Genomic DNA, 23,597 nt, shown 5'->3' with positions numbered 1-23,597 from the left:
CACCTGCCGGGCATGGCGGAACCACCTCTCAGACATGCTGGAACCACATGCCAATGACACCGGAAGCACCTGCCGAGCACGCCAGAACCACCTGCTCGACTCGCCAAAACCGCCTGATGGACACGCCTAAATCACCTTCCGGCTACGCCACAACCATTTGGTGAACACTTCGGAATCACCTGCCGGGCTGGCTGGAACCACCTGCCGGTCACGCCAACATCACCAGCCAGCTATGCCAGAACCACATGGCGGAAACCATGGAAACACCTGTCGGGCCGGCCGGAACCACCTCTCAGACGTGCCAGAGCCATGTGCCTGAGATGCCGGAACTACACCCCAAACAGACCGAAACCACCTGCCAGACCTGCCTGAACCACCTGCCGAGCACGCCGGAACCACCTACTCGACTCGCTGGAACCACCTACCTGACACGCCAAAATCACCTGCCGGGTATGCCACAACCACTTGGTGGACACTCCGGAATCATCTGCCGGACATGCCAGAACCAGCTCTCAGACACACCAGAACCACGTGCCAGACACGCCGGAAGCACCTGCTGAGCATGCCTGAGCCAAATGCTCGACTTGCAAGAAACACCTGCCAGACACGCCAAAATCACCTGCCTGGTACGGCAGAACCACGTGGCGGACACTCCAGAATCACCTGTCGAGCATGCCGGAACCAACTCTCAGACGTGCCAGAACCTCGTGCCGGTCACGCCAGAACCACCTGCCGGACACGCCGGAACGACCGGCTCGACTCGCTGGAACCACCGCCGGACATACAAAATGACCTGCCGCCTACACCAGAACCACTTGGCGAGCACTCCGGAATCACCTGTCGGGCATGCCGGAACCGCCTCTCAGACTTGCCAGAACCATGTACCGGACACGCAGGTACGACCTGCCGAGTATGCCGGAACCACCTGATCCACTCCCCAGAACCACCTGCTGGACAAGCCAGAATCACCTGCCGACTACGCCAGAACCACTCGGCAGAGACTCCGGAACCACCTGCCGGGCATCCCGGAACCACCTCTCAGAGGTGCCAGAACCACATGCCGGACACTCCGGAATCACTGGCCTGGCATGACGGAACCATCTCTCAGACGTGCCAGAACCATGTTCCGGACACGCTGGTACCACCTGCCGAGCTCGCCGGAACCACCTGCTGGACACGCCAAATTCACCTGCCAGATACGCCAGAACCACACGGCAGACACTCCGGAATCACCTGCCAGGCTGGCTGGAACCACCTGCCGGTCACGCCAACATCACCTCTCAGCTACGCCAGAACCACTTGGCGGACACTCCGGAAACACCTCTCCGGCCGGCCGGAACCACCTCTCAGACGTGCCATAACCATGTGCCTGTGATGCCGGAACCACTCCCCGAACAGACCGAAACCACCTGCCAGACCCGCCTGAACCCCCTGGCGAGCACGCCTGATTCACCTGCTCAACTAGCCGGAACCAACTTCCTGACACACCAAAATCACCTGCCGGCTACGCCACAACGATTTGGTGAACTCTTCGGAATCACCTGCCGGGCTGGCTCCAGAATCACTCGGCAGACACTCCGGAACCACCTGCCGGGCATGCCGGAACCACCTCTCAGACATGCCGGAACCACATGCCAATGACACCGGAAGCACCTGCCGAGAACGCCAGAACCACCTGCTCGACTCGCCAAAACCACCTGCTGGACACGCCAAAATCACCTGCCGGCTACGCCACAACCATTTGGTGAACTCTTCGGAATCACCTGCCGGGCTTGCTGGAACCACCTGCCGGTCACGCCAATATCACCTGCCAGCTATGCCAGAACCACTTGGCGGACACCATGGAAACACCTGTCGGACCGGCCGGAACCACCTCTCAGACGTGCCAGAACCATGTGCCTGAGATGCCGGAACCACTCCCCCAACAGACCGAAACCACCTGCCAGACCCGCCTGAAGCCCCTGGCAAGCACGCCTGATCCACCTGCTCAACTAGCTGGAACCAACTTCCTGACCCGCGAAAATCACCTGCCAGGTATACAAGAACCACTTGGTGGACACTCTGGAATCATCTGCCGGACATGCCAGAACCAGCTCTCAGACACACCAGAACCACGTGCCAGAGACGCCGGAAGCACCAGCTGAGCATGCCTCAGCCACCTGCTCGACTCGCAAGATACACCTGTCGGACATGCCAAAATCACATGCCGGGTACGCCAGAAACACTTGGCGGACGCTCCGGAATCACCTGTCGGGCGTGACGGAACCACCTCTCAGACTTGACAGAACCATGTTCTGGACACGCCGGTACCACCTGCCGAGTATGCCGGAACCAGCTTATCCACTCCCCAGAACCACCTAGAGGACACGCCAAAATCAACTGCCGGCTACGCCAGAACCACTCGGCAGACACTCCTGAATCACAGGCCAGGCATTCCGGAACCACCTCTCAGAGGTGCCAGAACCAAATGCCGGAGACTCCGGTATCACCTGCCGGGCATGCCGGAACCACCTTTCAGAGGTGCCAGAACCACATGCCGGACACTCCGGAATCACCTGCCGGGCATGCCGGAACCACCTGCCGGACATGCCGGAACCACCGGCTCGACTCGCCGGAACCATTGCCGGACATGCAAAATCACCTGCCGGCTATGCCAGAACCACTTGGGGAACACTCCGGAATCACCTGCCGGGCATGGCGGAACCACCTCTCAGACATGCTGGAACCACATGCCAATGACACCGGAAGCACCTGCCGAGCACGCCAGAACCACCTGCTCGACTCGCCAAAACCGCCTGATGGACACGCCTAAATCACCTTCCGGCTACGCCACAACCACTTGGTGAACACTTCGGAATCACCTGCCGGGCTGGCTGGAACCACCTGCCGGTCACGCCAACATCACCAGCCAGCTATGCCAGAACCACATGGCGGAAACCATGGAAACACCTGTCGGGCTGGCCGGAACCACCTCTCAGACGTGCCAGAGCCATGTGCCTGAGATGCCGGAACTACACCCCAAACAGACCGAAACCACCTGCCAGACCTGCCTGAACCACCTGCCGAGCACGCCGGAACCACCTACTCGACTCGCTGGAACCACCTACCTGACACGCCAAAATCACCTGCCGGGTATGCCACAACCACTTGGTGGACACTCCGGAATCATCTGCCGGACATGCCAGAACCAGCTCTCAGACACACCAGAACCACGTGCCAGACACGCCGGAAGCACCTGCTGAGCATGCCTGAGCCAAATGCTCGACTTGCAAGAAACACCTGCCAGACACGCCAAAATCACCTGCCTGGTACGGCAGAACCACGTGGCGGACACTCCAGAATCACCTGTCGAGCATGCCGGAACCAACTCTCAGACGTGCCAGAACCTCGTGCCGGTCACGCCAGAACCACCTGCCGGACACGCCGGAACGACCGGCTCGACTCGCTGGAACCACCGCCGGACATACAAAATGACCTGCCGCCTACACCAGAACCACTTGGCGAGCACTCCGGAATCACCTGTCGGGCATGCCGGAACCGCCTCTCAGACTTGCCAGAACCATGTTCCGGACACGCCGGTACGACCTGCCGAGTATGCCGGAACCACCTGATCCACTCCCCAGAACCACCTGCTGGACAAGCCAGAATCACCTGCCGACTACGCCAGAACCACTCGGCAGAGACTCCGGAACCACCTGCCGGGCATCCCGGAACCACCTCTCAGAGGTGCCAGAACCACATGCCGGACACTCCGGAATCACTGGCCTGGCATGACGGAACCATCTCTCAGACGTGCCAGAACCATGTTCCGGACACGCTGGTACCACCTGCCGAGCTCGCCGGAACCACCTGCTGAACACGCCAAATTCACCTGCCAGATACGCCAGAACCACACGGCAGACACTCCGGAATCACCTGCCGGGCTGGCTGGAACCACCTGCCGGTCACGCCAACATCACCTCTCAGCTACGCCAGAACCACTTGGCGGACACTCCGGAAACACCTCTCCGGCCGGCCGGAACCACCTCTCAGACGTGCCATAACCATGTGCCTGTGATGCCGGAACCACTCCCCGAACAGACCGAAACCACCTGCCAGACCCGCCTGAACCCCCTGGCGAGCACGCCTGATTCACCTGCTCAACTAGCCGGAACCAACATCCTGACACACCAAAATCACCTGCCGGCTACGCCACAACGATTTGGTGAACTCTTCGGAATCACCTGCCGGGCTGGCTCCAGAACCACTCGGCAGACACTCCGGAACCACCTGCCGGGCATGCCGGAACCACCTCTCAGACATGCCGGAACCACATGCCAATGACACCGGAAGCACCTGCCGAGAACGCCAGAACCACCTGCTCGACTCGCCAAAACCACCTGCTGGACACGCCAAAATCACCTGCCGGCTACGCCACAACCATTTGGTGAACTCTTCCTAATCACCTGCCGGGCTTGCTGGAACCACCTGCCGGTCACGCCAATATCACCTGCCAGCTATGCCAGAGCCACTTGGCAGACACCATGGAAACACCTGTCGGACCGGCCGGAACCACCTCTCAGACGTGCCAGAAACATGTGCCTGAGATGCCGGAACCACTCCCCCAACAGACCGAAACCACCTGCCAGACCCGCCTGAAGCCCCTGGCAAGCACGCCTGATCCACCTGCTCAACTAGCTGGAACCAACTTCCTGACCCGCGAAAATCACCTGCCAGGTATACAAGAACCACTTGGTGGACACTCTGGAATCATCTGCCGGACATGCCAGAACCAGCTCTCAGACACACCAGAACCACGTGCCAGAGACGCCGGAAGCACCAGCTGAGCATGCCTCAGCCACCTGCTCGACTCGCAAGATACACCTGTCGGACATGCCAAAATCACATGCCGGGTACGCCAGAAACACTTGGCGGACGCTCCGGAATCACCTGTCGGGCGTGACGGAACCACCTCTCAGACTTGACAGAACCATGTTCTGGACACGCCGGTACCACCTGCCGAGTATGCCGGAACCAGCTTATCCACTCCCCAGAACCACCTAGAGGACACGCCAAAATCAACTGCCGGCTACGCCAGAACCACTCGGCAGACACTCCTGAATCACAGGCCAGGCATTCCGGAACCACCTCTCAGAGGTGCCAGAACCAAATGCCGGAGACTCCGGTATCACCTGCCGGGCATGCCGGAACCACCTTTCAGAGGTGCCAGAACCACATGCCGGACACTCCGGAATCACCTGCCGGGCATGCCGGAACCACCTGCCGGACATGCCGGAACCACCGGCTCGACTCGCCGGAACCATTGCCGGCCATGCAAAATCACCTGCCGGCTACGCCAGAACCACTTGGCGAACAGTCCGGATTCACCTGCCGGGCATGCCGGAACCACCTCTAAGAGGTGCCAGAACCACATGCCGGACACTCCGGAATCACCTGTCGGGCATCCCGGAACCGCCTCTCAGACTTGCCAGAACCATGCTCCGGACACGACGGTACCACCTGCCGAGTATGCTGGAACCACCTGATCCACTCCCCAGAACCACCTGCTGGACACGCCAGAATCACCTGACGACTACGCCAGAACCACTCGGCAGAACCTCCGGAACCACCAGCCGGGCATGCCGGACCCACCTCTCAGAGGTGCCAGAACCACATGCCGGACACTCCGGAATCACCTGCCGGGCATGCCGGAACCAACTCTCAGACTTGCCAGAACCATGTTCTGGACACGCCGGTACCACCTGGAGAGTATGCCGGAACCACCTGATCCACTCCCCAGAACCACCTAGTGGACACGCCAAAATCAACTGCCGGCTACGCCAGAACCACTCGGCAGACACTCCGGAATCAGAGGCCAGGCATTCCGGAACCACCTCTCAGAGCTGCCAGAACCACATGCCGGACACTCCGGAAACACCTGCCGGGCATGCTGGAACCACGTGCTGGACATGCCGGAACCACCTGCCGGACATGCCGGAACCGCCTTCCGGACATTCCGGAACAACCGGCTCGACTCGCCGGAACCATTGCCGGACATGCAAAATCACCTGCCGGCTACGCCAGAACCACTTGGCGAACACTCCGGAATCACCTGCCGGGCATGGCGGAACCACCTCTCAGACATGCCGGAACCACATGCCAATGACACCGGAAGCACCTGCCGAGCACGCCAGAACCACCTGCTCGACTCGCCAAAACCACCTGCTGGACACGCCAAAATCACCTTCCGGCTACGCCACAACCATTTGGTGAACACTTCGGAATCACCTGCCGGGCTGGCTGGAACCACCTGCCGGTCACGCCAACATCACCAGCCAGCTATGCCAGAACCACATGGCGGAAACCATGGAAACACCTGTCGGGCCGGCCGGAACCACCTCTCAGACGTGCCAGAGCCATGTGCCTGAGATGCCGGAACTACACCCCAAACAGACCGAAACCACCTGCCAGACCTGCCTGAACCACCTGCCGAGCACGCCGGAACCACCTACTCGACTCGCTGGAACCACCTACCTGACACGCCAAAATCACCTGCCGGGTATGCCACAACCACTTGGTGGACACTCCGGAATCATCTGCCGGACATGCCAGAACCAGCTCTCAGACACACCAGAACCACGTGCCAGACACGCCGGAAGCACCTGCTGAGCATGCCTGAGCCAAATGCTCGACTTGCAAGAAACACCTGCCAGACACGCCAAAATCACCTGCCTGGTACGGCAGAACCACGTGGCGGACACTCCAGAATCACCTGTCGAGCATGCCGGAACCAACTCTCAGACGTGCCAGAACCTCGTGCCGGTCACGCCAGAACCACCTGCCGGACACGCCGGAACGACCGGCTCGACTCGCTGGAACCACCGCCGGACATACAAAATGACCTGCCGCCTACACCAGAACCACTTGGCGAGCACTCCGGAATCACCTGTCGGGCATGCCGGAACCGCCTCTCAGACTTGCCAGAACCATGTTCCGGACACGCCGGTACGACCTGCCGAGTATGCCGGAACCACCTGATCCACTCCCCAGAACCACCTGCTGGACAAGCCAGAATCACCTGCCGACTACGCCAGAACCACTCGGCAGACACTCCGGAACCACCTGCCGGGCATCCCGGAACCACCTCTCAGAGGTGCCAGAACCACATGCCGGACACTCCGGAATCACTGGCCTGGCATGACGGAACCATCTCTCAGACGTGCCAGAACCATGTTCCGGACACGCTGGTACCACCTGCCGAGCTCGCCGGAACCACCTGCTGGACACGCCAAATTCACCTGCCAGATACGCCAGAACCACACGGCAGACACTCCGGAATCACCTGCCGGGCTGGCTGGAACCACCTGCCGGTCACGCCAACATCACCTCTCAGCTACTCCAGAACCACTTGGCGGACACTCCGGAAACACCTCTCCGGCCGGCCGGAACCACCTCTCAGACGTGCCATAACCATGTGCCTGTGATGCCGGAACCACTCCCCGAACAGACCGAAACCACCTGCCAGACCCGCCTGAACCCCCTGGCGAGCACGCCTGATTCACCTGCTCAACTAGCCGGAACCAACTTCCTGACACACCAAAATCACCTGCCGGCTACGCCACAACGATTTGGTGAACTCTTCGGAATCACCTGCCGGGCTGGCTCCAGAACCACTCGGCAGACACTCCGGAACCACCTGCCGGGCATGCCGGAACCACCTCTCAGACATGCCGGAACCACATGCCAATGACACCGGAAGCACCTGCCGAGAACGCCAGAACCACCTGCTCGACTCGCCAAAACCACCTGCTGGACACGCCAAAATCACCTGCCGGCTACGCCACAACCATTTGGTGAACTCTTCGGAATCACCTGCCGGGCTTGCTGGAACCACCTGCCGGTCACGCCAATATCACCTGCCAGCTATGCCAGAACCACTTGGCGGACACCATGGAAACACCTGTCGGACCGGCCGGAACCACCTCTCAGACGTGCCAGAACCATGTGCCTGAGATGCCGGAACCACTCCCCCAACAGACCGAAACCACCTGCCAGACCCGCCTGAAGCCCCTGGCAAGCACGCCTGATCCACCTGCTCAACTAGCTGGAACCAACTTCCTGACCCGCGAAAATCACCTGCCAGGTATACAAGAACCACTTGGTGGACACTCTGGAATCATCTGCCGGACATGCCAGAACCAGCTCTCAGACACACCAGAACCACGTGCCAGAGACGCCGGAAGCACCAGCTGAGCATGCCTCAGCCACCTGCTCGACTCGCAAGATACACCTGTCGGACATGCCAAAATCACATGCCGGGTACGCCAGAAACACTTGGCGGACGCTCCGGAATCACCTGTCGGGCGTGCCGGAACCACCTCTCAGACTTGACAGAACCATGTTCTGGACACGCCGGTACCACCTGCCGAGTATGCCGGAACCAGCTTATCCACTCCCCAGAACCACCTAGAGGACACGCCAAAATCAACTGCCGGCTACGCCAGAACCACTCGGCAGACACTCCTGAATCACAGGCCAGGCATTCCGGAACCACCTCTCAGAGGTGCCAGAACCAAATGCCGGAGACTCCGGTATCACCTGCCGGGCATGCCGGAACCAACTTTCAGAGGTGCCAGAACCATATGCCGGACACTCCGGAATCACCTGCAGGGCATGCTGGAACCACGTGCTGGACATGCCGGAACCACTTGCCGGACATGCCGGAACCACCTGCCGGACATTCCGGAACCACCGGCTCGACTCGCCGGAACCATTGCCGGACATGCAAAATCACCTGCCGGCTACGCTAGAACCACTTGGCGAACACTCCGGTATCACCTGATAGGCATGCAGGAACCACCTCTCAGAGGTGCCAGAACCAGATGCCGGACACTCCGGAATCACCTGCCGGGCATGCCGGAACCACCTGCCGGACATGCCGGAACCACCGGCTCGACTCGCCGGAACCATTGCCGGACATGCAAAATCACCTGCCGGCTAGGCCAGAACCACTTGGCGAACACTCCGGAATCACCTGCTGGGCATGGCGGAACCACCTCTCAGACATGCCGGAAACACATGCCAATGACACCGGAAGAACCTGCCGAGCACGCCAGAACCACGTGCCCGACTCGCCAAAACCACCTGCTGGACACGCCAAAATCACCTGCTGGCTACGCCACAACAATTTGGTGAACTCTTCGGAATCACCTGCCGGGCTGGCTGGAACCACCTGCCGGTCACGCCAACATCACCTGCCATCTATGCCAGAACCACTTGGCGGACACCATGGAAACACGTGTCGGGCCGGCCGGAACCACCTCTCAGAAGTTCCAGAACCATGAGCCTGAGATGCGGGAACCACTCACAGAACAGACCGAAACCACCTGCCAGACCTGCCTGAACCCCTGGCGAGCACGCCTGATCCACCTGCTCAACTAGCCGGAACCACCTTCCTGACATGCCAAAATCACCTGCCCGTTATACCAGAACCACTTGGTGGACACTCCGGAATCATCTGACGGAGATGCCAGAACCAGCTCTCAGACACACCAGAACCACGTGCCAGACACGACGGAATCACCTGCTGAGCATGCCTGAGCCACCTGCTCGACTCGCAAGATACACCTGTCGGACAGGCGAAAATCACCTGCCGGGTACGCCAGAAACACTTGGCGGACTCTCCAGAATCACCTGTCGGGCGTGGCGGAACCACCTCTCAGACTTGCCAGAACCATGTTCTGGAGACGCCGGTACCACCTGCCGAGTATGCCGGAACCAGCTGATCCACTCCCCAGAACCACCTAGTGGACACGCCAAGAGCAACTGCCGGCTACGCCAGAACCACTCTGCAGACACTCCGGAATCACATGCCAGGCATTCCGGAACCACCTCTCAGAGGTGCCAGACCCAAATGCCGGACCTTCCGGTATCACCTGCCGGGCATGCCGGAACCACCTCTCAGAGGTGCCAGAACCACATGCCGGACATTCCAGAATCACCTGCCGGGCATGCTGGAACCACGTGCTGGACATGCTGGAACCACCTGCCGGACATGCCGGAACCACCTGCCGGACATTCCAGAACCACGGCTCGACTCGCCGGAACCATTGCCGGACATGCAAAATCACCTGCCGGCTACGCCAGAACCACTTGGCGAACAGTCCGGATTCACCTGCCGGGCATGCCGGAACCACCTCTAAGAGGTGCCAGAACCACATGCCGGACACTCCGGAATCACCTGTCGGGCATCCCGGAACCGCCTCTCAGACTTGCCAGAACCATGCTCCGGACACGACGGTACCACCTGCCGAGTATGCTGGAACCACCTGATCCACTCCCCAGAACCACCTGCTGGACACGCCAGAATCACATGCCGACTACGCCAGAACCACTCGGCAGAACCTCCGGAACCACCAGCCGGGCATGCCGGACCCACCTCTCAGAGGTGCCAGAACCACATGCCGGACACTCCGGAATCACCTGCCGGGCATGCCGGAACCAACTCTCAGACTTGCCAGAACCATGTTCTGGACACGCCGGTACCACCTGCAGAGTATGCCGAAACCACCTGATCCACTCCCCAGAACCACCTACTGGACACGCCAGAATCACCTGCCGACTACGCCTGAACCACTCGGCAGACACTCCGGAACCACCTGCCGGGCATGCCGGAACCACCTCTCAGAGGTGCCAGAACCACATGCCGGACACTCCGGAATCACCTGCCGAGCATGCCGGAACAATCTCTCAGACGTGCCAGAACCATGTTCCGGACACGCCGGTACCACCTGCCGAGCTCCCCGGAACCACCTGCTGGACACGCCAAAATCACCTTTCAGCTACGCCAGAACCACTTGGCGGACACTCCGGAAACACCTCTCCGGCCGGCCGGAAACACCTCTCAGACGTGCCAGAACCATGTGCCTAAGAAGCTGGAACCACTCCCCGAACAGACCGAAACCACCTGCCAGACCCGCCTGAACCCACTGGCGAGCACGCCTGATCCACCTGCTCAACTAGCCGGAACCCCCTTCCTGACACGCCAAAATAACCTGCCGGCTACGCCACAACCATTTGGTGAACTCTTCGGAATCACCTGCCGGGCTGGCTGGAACCACCTGCTGGTCACGCCAACATCACCTGCCAGCTATGCCTGAACCACTTGGCGGACACCCTGGAAACACCTGTCGGACCGGCCGGAACCACCTCTCACACGTGCCAGAACCATGAGCCTGAGATGCCGGAACCACTCCCCGAACAGACAGAAACCACCTGCCAGACCGGCCTGAACCCCCTGGCGAGCACGCCTGATCCACCTGCTCAACTAGCCGGAACCAACTTCCTGACACGCCAAAATCACCTGCCAGGGATACCAGAACCACTTGGTGGACACTCCGGAATCAAATGCCGGGCATGCCGGAACCATCTCTCAGACGTGCCAGAAGCATGTTCCAGACACGCTGGTAACACCTGCCGAGCTCGCCGGAACCACCTGCTGGACACGCCAAAATCACCTGCCTGGTACGCCAGAACCACTCGGCAGACACTCCGGAATCACCTGCCGGGCCGGCTGGAACCACCTGCTGGTCACGCCAACAGCACCTTTCAGCTACGCCAGAACCACTTGGTGGACACTCCGGAAACACCTGTTGAGCCGGCCGGAACCACCTCTCAGACGTGCCAGAACCATGTGCCTCAAATGCAGGAACCACTCCCCGAACAGACCGAAACCACCTGCCAGACCCGCCTGAACCCCCTGGCGAGCACGCCTGATCCACCTGCTCAACTACCCGGAACCACCTTCCTGCCACGCCAAAATCACCTGCCAGGTATACCAGAACCACTTGGTGGACACTCCGGAATCATCTGCCGGACATGCCAGAACCAGCTCTCAGACACACCTGAACCACGTGCCAGAGACGCCGGAAGCACCAGCTGAGCATGCCTCAGCCACCTGCTCGACTCGCAAGAAACACCTGTGGGACATGCCAAAATCACCTGCCAAGTACGCCAGAAACACTTGGCGGATGCTCTGGAATCACCTGTCGGGCGTGCCGGAACCTCCTCTCAGACTTGCCAGAACAATGTTCTGGACACGCCGGTACCACCTGCAGAGTATGCCGGAACCAGCTGATCCACTCCCCAGAACCACCTAGTGGACACGCCAAAATCAACTGCCGGCTACGCCAGAACCACTCGGCAGACACTCCGGAATCAGAGGCCAGGCATTCCGGAACCACCTCTCAGAGCTGCCAGAACCACATGCCGGACACTCCGGAAACACCTGCCGGGCATGCTGGAACCACGTGCTGGACATGCCGGAACCACCTGCCGGACATGCCGGAACCACCTTCCGGACATTCCGGAACAACAGGCTCGACTCGCCGGAACCATTGCCGGACATGCAAAATCACCTGCCGGCTACGCCAGAACCACTTGGCGAACACTCCGGAATCACCTGCCGGGCATGGCGGAACCACCTCTCAGACATGCCGGAACCACATGCCAATGACACCGGAAGCACCTGCCTAGCACGCCAGAACCACCTGCTCGACTCGCCAAAACCACCTGCTGGACACGCCAAAATCACCTGCCGGCTACGCCACAACCATTTGGTGAACTCTTCGGAATCACCTGCCGGGCTGGATGGAACCACCTGCCGGTCCCGCAAACATCACCTGCCAGCTATGCCAGAACCACTTGGCGGACACCATGGAAACACCTGTCGGGCCGGCCGGAACCACCTCTCAGAAGTTCCAGAACCATGAGCCTGAGATGCTGGAACCACTCACAGAACAGACCGAAACCACCTGCCAGACCCGCCTGAACCCCCTGGCGAGCACGCCTGATCCACCTGCTCAACTAGCCGGAACCCCCTTCCTGACACGCCAAAATAACCTGCCGGCTACGCCACAACCATTTGGTGAACTCTTCGGAATCACCTGCCGGGCTGGCTGGAACCACCTGCCGGTCACGCCAACATCACCAGCCAGCTATGCCAGAACCACTTGGCGGACACCCTGGAAACACCTGTCGGGCCGGCCGGAACCACCTCTCACACGTGCCAGAACCATGAGCCTGAGATGCCGGAACCACTCCCCGAACAGACCGAAACCACCTGCCAGACCCGCCTGAACCCCCTGGCGAGCCCGCCTGATCCACCTGCTCAACTAGCCGGAACCAACTTCCTGACACGCCAAAATCACCTGCCAGGTATACCAGAACCACTTGGTGGACACTCCGGAATCAAATGCCGGGCATGCCGGAAGCATCTCTCAGAAGTGCCAGAAGCATGTTCCAGACACGCTGGTACCACCTGCCGAGCTCGCCGGAACCACCTGCTGGACACGCCAAAATCACCTGCCTGGTACGCCAGAACCACTCGGCAGACACTCCGGAATCACCTGCCGGGCCGGCTGGAACCACCTGCCGGTCACGCCAACAGCACCTTTCAGCTACGCCAGAACCACTTGGTGGACACTCCGGAATCATCTGCCGGAGATGCCAGAACCAGCTCTCAGACACACCAGAACCACGTGCCAGACACGCCGGAAGCACCTGCTGAGCATGCCTGAGCCAAATGCTCGACTTGCAAGAAACACCTGCCAGACATGCCAAAATCACCTGCCTGGTACGCCACAACCACGTGGCGGACAGTCCGGAATCACCTGTCGGGCATGCCGGAACCAATTCTTAGATGTGCCAGAACCTCGTGCCGGTCACGCCAGAAACACCTGCCGGACACGCCAGAACCACCGGCTCGACTCGCCGGAACCACCGCCGGACATGCAAAATGACCTGCCGGCTACGCCAGAACCACTTGGCGAACACTCCGGAATCACCTGTCGGGCATGCCGGAACCGCCTCTCAGACTTGCCAGAACCATGTTCCGGACACGGCAGTACCACCTGCCGAGTATGCCGGAACCACCTGATCCACTCCCTAGAACCACCTGCTGGACACGCCAGAACCACTGGGCAGACACTCCGGAACCACCTGCCGGGCATGCCGGAACCATCCCTCAGAAGTGCCAGAACCGCATGCCGGACACTCCGGAATCACCTGCCGTGCATGCCGGAACCATCTCTCAGACGTGCCAGAACCATGTTCCGGACACGCCGGTACCACCTGCCGAGCTCGCCGGAACCACCTGCTGGACACGCCAAAATCACCTGCGGGCTACACCAGAACCACTCGGCAGACACTCCTGAATCACCTGCGGGGCTGGCTGGAACCACCTGCCGGTCACGCCAACATCACCTTTCAGCTACGCCAGAACCACTTGGCAGACACTCCGGAAACACCTGTCGGGCCGGCCGGAACCACCTCTCAGACGTGCCAGAACCATGTGCCTGAGATGCCGGAACCACTCCCCGAACAGACCGAAACCACCTGCCAGACCCGCCTGAACCCCCTGGCGAGCACGCCTAATCCACCTGCTCAACTACCCGGAACCACCTTCCTGCCACGCCAAAATCACCTGCCAGGTATACCAGAACCACTTGTTGGACACTCCGGAATCATCTGCCGGACATGCCAGAACTAGCTCTCAGACACACCTGAACCACGTGCCAGAGACGCCGGAAGCACCAGCTGAGCATGCCTCAGCCACCTGCTCGACTCGCAAGAAACACCTGTGGGACATGCCAAAATCACCTGCCAAGTACGCCAGAAACACTTGGCGGATGCTCTGGAATCACCTGTCGGGCGTGCCGGAACCTCCTCTCAGACTTGCCAGAACAATGTTCTGGACACGCCGGTACCACCTGCAGAGTATGCCGGAACCAGCTGATCCACTCCCCAGAACCACCTAGTGGACACGCCAAAATCAACTGCCGGCTACGCCAGAACCACTCGGCAGACACTCTGGAATCAGAGGCCAGGCATTCCGGAACCACCTATCAGAGCTGCCAGAACCACATGCCGGACACTCCGGAAACACCTGCCGGGCATGCTGGAACCACGTGCTGGACATGCCGGAACCACCTGACGGACATGCCGGAACCGCCTGCCGGACATTCCGGAACAACCGGCTCGACTCGCCGGAACCATTGCCGGACATGCAAAATCACCTGCCGGCTACGCCAGAACCACTTGGCGAACACTCCGGAATCACCTGCCGGGCATGGCGGAACCACCTCTCAGACATGCCGGAACCACATGCCAATGACACCGGAAGCACCTGCCTAGCACGCCAGAACCACCTGCTCGACTCGCCAAAACCACCTGCTGGACACGCCAAAATCACCTGCCGGCTACGCCACAACCATTTGGCGAACTCTTCGGAATCACCTGCCGGGCTGCCTGGAACCACCTGCCGGTCCCGCAAACATCACCTGCCAGCTATGCCAGAACCACTTGGCGGACACCATGGAAACACCTGTCGGGCCGGCCGGAACCACCTCTCAGAGGTGCCAGAACCACATGCCGGACACTCTGGAATCACCTGCCGGGCATGCCGGAACCACCTGCCGGACATGCCGGAACCACCGGCTCGACTCGCCGGAACCATTGCCGGCCATGAAAAATCACCTGCCGGCTACACCAGAACCACTTGGCGAACACTCCGGAATCACCTGCCGGGCATGCCGGAACCATCTCTCACACGTGCCAGAACCATGTTCCGGACACGCCGGTACCACCTGCCGAGCTCGCCGGAACCACCTGCTGGACATGCCAAAATCACCTGCCGGCTACGCCAGAACCACTCGGCAGACACTCCGGAATCACCTGCGAGGCTGGCTGGAACCACCTGCCGGTCACGCCAACATCACCTTTCAGCTACGCCAGAACCACTTGTCGGACACTCCGGAAACACCTGTCGGGCTGGCCGCAACCACCTCTCAGAGGTGCCAGAACCATGTGCCTGAGATGCCGGAACCACTCCCCGAACAGACCGAAACCACCTGCCCGACCCGCCTGAAACCCCTGGCGAGCACGCCTGATCCACCTGCTCAACTAGCCGGAACCACCTTCCTGACACGCCAAAATCACCTGCCAGGTATACCAGAACCACTTGGTGGACACTCCGGAATAATCTGCCGGACATGCCAGAACCAGCTCTCAGACACACCAGAACCACGTGCCAGAGACGCCGGAAGCACCAGCTGAGCATGCCTGAGCCACCTGCTCGACTCGCAGGAAACACCTGTCGGACATGCCAAAATCACCTGCCGGGTACGCCAGAAACACTTGGCGGACGCTCCGGAATCACCTGTCGGGCATACCGGAACCACCTCTCAGACTTGGCAGAACCATGTTCTGGACACGCCGGTACAACCTGCCGAGTATGCCGGAACCAGCTGATCCACTCACCAGAACCACCTAGTGGACACGCCAAAATAAACTGCCGGCTACGCCAGAAACACTCGGCAGACACTCCGGAATCACATGCCAGGCATTCTGGAACCACCTCTCTGAGGTGCCAGAACCACATGCCGGACACTCCGGCATCACCGGCCGAGCATGCCGGAACCACCAGCTGGACATGTCGGAACCAACTGCCGGATATGCCGGAACCACCTGCCGGACATTCCGGAACCACCGGCTCGACTCGCTGGAACCATTGCCGGACATGCAAAATCACCTGCCGGCTACGCCAGAACCACTTGGCGAACACTCCGGAATCACCTGCCGGGCATGCCGGAACCACCTCTCAGAGGTGCCAGAACCACATGCCGGACACTCCGGAATCACCTGCCGGGAATGCCGGAACCACCTGCCGGACATGCCCGAACCACCGGCTCGACTCGCCAGAACCATTGCCGGACATGCAAAATCACCTGCCGGCTACGCCAGAACCACTTGGCGAACACTCCGGAATCACCTGCCGGGCATGGCGGAACCACCTCTCAACGTGACGGAACCACATGCCAATGACACCGGAAGCACCTGCCGAGCACGCCAGAACCACCTGCTCGACTCGCCAAAACCACCTGCTGGACACGCCAAAATCACTTGCCGGCTACGCCACAACCATTTGGTGAACTCTTTGGAATCACCTGCCGGGCTGGCTGGAACCACCTGCCGGTCACGCCAACATCACCTGCCAGCTATGCCAGAACCACTTGGCGGACACCATGGAAACACCTGTCGGGCCGGCCGGAACCACCTATCAGACGTGCCAGAACCATGTGCCTGAGATGCCGGAACCACACCACGAACAGACCGAAACCACCTGCCAGACCCGCCTGAACCACCTGACGAGCACGCCGGAACCACCTACTCGACTCGCCGGAACCACCTACCTGACACGCTAAAATCACCTGCCGGGTTTGACAGAACCACTTGGTGGACACTCCGGAATCATCTGCCGGACATGCCAGAACCAGCTCTCAGACACACCAGAACCACGTGCCAGAGACGCCGGAAGCACCAGCTGAGCATGCCTGAGCCACCTGCTCGACTCGCAAGAAACACCTGTCGGACATGCCAAAATCACCTGCCGGGTACGCCAGAAACACATGGCGGACGCTCCGGAATCACCTGTCGGGCGTGCCGGAACCACCTCTCAGACTTGCCAGAACCATGTTCTGGACACGCCGGTACCACCTGCCGAGTATGCCGGAACCAGCTGATCCACTCCCCAGAACCACCTAGTGGACACGCCAAAATCAACTGCCGGCTACGCCAGAACCACTCGGCAGACACTCCGGAATCACATGCCAGGCATTCCGGAACCACCTCTCAAAGGTGCCAGAACCAAATGCTGGACACTCCGGTATCACCTGCCGGGCATGCCGGAACCACCTCTCAGAGGTGCCAGAACCACATGCCGGAAACTCCGGAATCACATGCCGCATATGCCGGCTCAACCTGCCGGACATGCCGGAACCACCGGCTCGACTCGCCGGAACCATTGCCGGACATGCAAAATCACCTGCCGGCTATGCCTGAACCACTTGGGGAACACTCCGGAATCACCTGCCGGGCATGGCGGAAGCACCTCACAGACATGCCGGAACCACATGCCAATGACACCGGAAGCACCTGCCGAGCACGCCAGAACCACCTGCTCGACTCGCCAAAACCACCTGCTGGACACGCCAAAATCACATGCCGGCTACGCCACAACCATTTGGTGAACACTTCGGAATCACCTGCCGGGCTGGCTGGAACCACCTGCCGGTCACGCCAACATCACCTCTCAGCTACGCCAGAACCACTTGGCGGACACTCCGGAAACACCTCTCCGGCCGGCCGGAACCACCTCTCAGACGTACCAGAACCATGTGCCTGAGATGCCGGAACCACTCCCCGAACAGACCGAAACCACCTGCCAGACCCGCCTGAACCCCCTGGCGAGCACGCCTGATCCACCTGCTCAACTAGCCGGAACCAACTTCCTGACACGCCAAAATAACCTGCCGGCTACGCCACAACCATTTGGTGAACTCTTCGGAATCACCTGCCAGGCTGTCTCCACAACCACTCGGCAGACACTCCGGAATCATCTGCCGGACATGCCAGAACCAGCTCTCAGACACACCGGAACCACGGGCCAGACAGGCCGGAAGCACCTGCTGATCATGCCTGAGCCAATGCTCGACTTGCAAGGAACACCTGCCAGACACGCCAAAATCACCTGCCGGGTACGCCAGAACCACGTGGCGCACACTCCGGAATCACCTGTCGGGCATGCCGGAACCAACTCTCAGACATGCCAGAACCTCGTGCCGGACACGCCAGAACCACGTGCCGGACAGACCGGAAACAGCTGCCGGACACGCCGGAACCACCGGCTTGACTCGCCAGAACCACCGCCGGACATGCAAAATGACCTGCCGGCTACGCCAGAACCACTTGGCGAACACTCCGGAATCATCTGCCGGACATGCCAGAACCAGCTCTCAGACACACCTGAACCAAGTGCCAGAGACGCCGGAAGCACCAGCTGAGCATGCCTGAGCCACCTGCTCGACTCGCAAGAAACAGCTGTGGGACATGCCAACATCACCTGCCGGGTACGCCAGAAACACTTGGCGGATGCTCTGGAATCACCTGTCGGGCATGCCGGAACCTCCTCTCAGACTTGCCAGAACCATGTTCTGGACACGCCGGTACCACCTTCCGAGTATGCCGGAACCAGCTGATCCACTCCCCAGAACCACCTAGTGGACACGCCAAAATCAACTGCCGGCTACGCCAGAACCACTCGGCAGACACTCCGGAATCACAGGCCAGGCATTCCGGAACCACTTCTCAGAGGTGCCAGAACCAAATGCCGGAGACTCCGGTATCACCTGCCGGGCATGCCGGAACCACCTCTCAGAGGTGCCAGAACCACATGCCGGACACTCCAGAATCACCTGCAGGGCATGCTGGAACCACGTGCTGGACATGCCGGAACCACCTGCCGGACATTCCGGAACCACCGGCTCGACTCGCCGGAACCATTGCCGGACATGCAAAATCACCTGCCGGCTATGCCAGAACCACTTGGCGAACACTCCGGAATCACCTGCCGGGCATGGTGGAACCACCTCTCAGACATGCCGGAACCACATGCCAATGACACCGGAAGCACCTGCCGAGCACGCCAGAACCACCTGCTCGACTCGCCAAAACCACCTGCTGGACACGCCAACATCACCTTTCAGCTATGCCAGAACCACGTGGCGGACTCTCCGTAATCACCTGTCGGGCATGCCGGAACCAACTCTCAGACGTGCCAGAACCTCGTGCCGGACACGCCAGAACCACCTGCCGGACAGACCGGAAACACCTGCTGGACACGCCGGAACCACCGGCTCGACTCGCCGGAACCACCGCCGGACATGCAAAATGACCTGCCGGCTACGCCAGTACCACTTGGCGAACACTCCAGAATCACCTGTCGGGCATGCCGGAACCGCCTCTCAGACTTGCCAGAACCATGTTCCGGACACGACGGTACCACTTGCCGAGTATGCCGGAACCACCTGATCCACTCCCCAGAACCACATGCTGGACACGCAAGAATCACCTGCAGGCTACGCCAGAACCACTCAGCAGAACCTCCGGAACCACCTGCCGGGCATGCCGGACCCACCTCTCAGAGGTGCCAGAACCACATGCCGGACACTCCGGAATCACCTGCCGGGCATGCCGGAACCATCTCTCAGAGGTGCCAGAACCACATGCCGGACACTCCGGAATCACCTGCCTGGCATTCCGGAACCATCTCTCAGACGTGCCAGAACCATGTTCCGGACACGCTGGTACCACCTGCCGAGCTGGCCAGAACCACCTGCTGGACACGCCAAAATCACCTGCCAGCTACACCAGAACCACACGGCAGACACTCCGGAATCACCTGCCGGGCATGCCGGAACCACATGCCAATGGCACCGGAAGCACCTGCCGAGCACGCCAGAACCACCTGCTCGACTCGCCAAAACCACCCGCTGGACATGCCAAAATCACCTGCCGGCTACGCCAGAACCACTCGGCAGACACTCCGGAATCACCTGCCGGGCTGTCTGGAACCACCTGCGGGTCATGCCAACATCACCTGCCAGCTATGCCAGAACCACTTGGCGGACACCATGGAAACACCTGTCGGGCCGGCCGGAACCAACTCTCAGACGTGCCAGAACCATGTGCCTGAGATGCCGGAACCACTTCCCGAACAGAACGAAACCACCTGCCAGACCCGCCTGAACCCCCTGGCGAGCACGCCTGATCCACCTGCTCAACTTGCCGGAACCACCTTCCTGACACGCCAAATCACCTGCCAGGTATACCAGAACCACTTGGTGGACACTCCGGAATCATCTGCCGCACATGCCAGAACCAGCTCTCAGACACACCAGAACCACGTGCCAGAGACGCCGGAAGCACCAGCTGAGCATGCCTGAGCCACCTGCTCGACTCGCAAGAAACACCTGTCGGACATGCCAAAATCACCTGCGGGGTACGCCAGAAACACTTGGCGGACGCTCCGGAATCACCTGTCGGGCGTGCCGGAACCACCTCTCAGACTTGCCAGAACCATGTTCTGGACACGCCGGTACCACCTGCCGAGTAAGCCGGAACCAGCTGATCCACTCCCCAGAACCACCTAGTGGACACGGCAAAATCAACTGCCGGCTACGCCGGAACCACCAGCTCGACTCGCCGGAACAACTGCTGGACATGCAAAATGACCTGCCGGCTACGCCAGAACCACTTGGCGAACACTCCGGAATCACCTGTCGGGCATGCCGGAACAACCTCTCAGACTTGCCAGAACCATGTTCCGGACACGCCGGTACCACCTGCCGAGTATGCCTTAACCACCTGATCCACTCCCCAGAACCACCTCCTGGACACCCCAGAATCACCTGCCGACTACGCCAGAACCACTCGGCAGACACTCCGGAACCACCTGCCGGGCATGTCGGAACCACCTCTCAGAGGTGCCAGAACCACATGCCGGACACTCCGGAATCACCTGCCGGGCAACCCCGAACCGTCTTTCAGACGTGCCAGAACCATGTTCTGGACACGCCGGTACCACCTGCCGAGCTCGCCGGAACCACCTGCTGGACACACCAAAATCATCTACCGGCTACACCAGAACCACTCTGCAGACACTCCAGAATCACCTGCCGGGCTGGCTGGAACCACATGCCGGTCACGCCAAAATCACCTTTCAGCTACGCCAGAACCACTTGGCGGACACTCCGGAAACATCTGTCGGGCCGGCCGCAACCACCTCTCAGAGGTGCCAGAACAAAATGCCTGACACTCCGGAATCACCTGCCGGGCATGCCAGAACCACCTGCTGGACATGCCGGAACCACCGGCTCGACTCGCCGGAACCATTGCCGGACATGCAAAATCGCCTGCCGGCTGCGCCAGAACCACTTGGCGAACAGTCCGGAATCACCTGCCGGGCATGGCGGAACCACCTCTCAGACATGCCAGAACCACATGCCAAAGACACGGGAAGCACCTGCCGAGCATGCCAGAACCACCTGCTCGACTCGCCAAAACCACCCTATGGACACGCCAAAATCACCTGCCGGCTACGCCAGAACCACACGGCAGACACTCCGGAATCACCTCCCTGGCTGGCTGGAACCACCTGCCGGTCACGCCAACATCACCTTTCAGCTACGCCAGAACCACTTGGCGGACACTCCGGAAACACCTCTCCTGCCGGCCGGAACCACCTCTCAGAATTGCCAGAACCATGTTCTGGACACGCCGGTACCACCTGCCGAGTATGCCGCAACCAGCTGATCCACTCCCCAAAACCACCTAGTGGACACGCCAAAATCAACTGCCGGCTACGCCAGAACGACTCGGCAGACACTCCGGAATAACATGCCAGGCATTCCGGAACCACCTCTCAGAGGTGCCAGAACCAAATGCCGGACACTCCGGTATCACCTGCCGGGCATGTCGGATCCACCTCTCAGAGGTGCCAGAACGAAATGCCGGACACTCCGGTATCACCTGCCGGGCATGCCGGAACCACCTCTCAGAGATGCCAGAACCACATGTCGGACACTCCGGAATCACCTGCCGGGCATGACGGAACCACCTGCCGGTCATGCCGGAACCACCGGCTCGACTCGCCGGAAACATGGCCGGACATGCAAAATCACCTGCCGGCTATGCCAGAACCACCAGGGGAACACTCCGGAATCACCTGCCGGGCATGGCGGAACCACCTCTCAGACATGCCGGAACCACATGCCAATGACACCAGAAGCACCTGCCGAGCACGCCAGAACCACCTGCTCGACTCGCCAAAACCACCTGCTGGACACGCCAAAATCACCTTCCAGCTACGCCACAACCATTTGGTGAACACTTCGGAATCACCTGCCGGGCTGGCTGGAACCACTTGCCGGTCACGCCAACATCACCTGCCAGCTATGCCAGAACCACTTGGCGGACACCATGGAAACACCTGTCGGGCCGGCCAGAACCACCTATCAGACGTGCCAGATCCATGTTCCTGAGATGCCGGAACCACACCCCGAACAGACCGAAACCACCTGCCAGACCTGCCTGAACCCCCTGCCGAGCACGCCGGAACCACCTACACGACTCGCTGGAACCACCTACCTGACACGCTAAAATCACCTGCCGGGTATGCCACAACCACGTGGCGGACACTCCGGAATAACCTGTCGGGCATGCCGGAACCAACTGTGAGACGTGCCAGAACCTCGTGCCGGTCACGCCAGAACCACCTGCCGGACAGACCGGAAACACCTGCTGGACACGCCGGAACCACCGGCTCGAGTCGCCAGAACCACAGCCGCACATGCAAAATGACATGCCGGCTACGCCAGAACCACTTGGCGAACACTCCGGAATCACCTGTCGGGCATTCCAGAACCACCTCTCAGACTTGCCAGAACCATGTTCCGGACACGCCGGTACCACCTGCCGAGTATGCCGGAACCACATGATCCACACCCCAGAACCACCTGCTGTAGACGCCAGAATCACCTGCCGGCTACGCCAGAAGCACTCGGCAGACACTCCCGAACCACCTGCCGGGCATGCCGGAACCACCTCTCAGAGGTGCCAGAACCACATGCCGGACACTCCGGAATCACCTGCCGGGCATGCCGGAACCATCTCTCAGATGTGCCAGAACCATGTTCCGGACCCGCAGCTACCACCTGCCGAGC

This window comes from Equus caballus, unplaced genomic scaffold (assembly GCF_041296265.1).
Source record: "Equus caballus isolate H_3958 breed thoroughbred unplaced genomic scaffold, TB-T2T haplotype2-0000440, whole genome shotgun sequence".
NCBI lineage: Eukaryota > Metazoa > Chordata > Mammalia > Perissodactyla > Equidae > Equus > Equus caballus.
The sequence above is the reverse complement of the archived record's forward strand: the minus strand, read 5'-3'. Positions refer to the sequence as shown.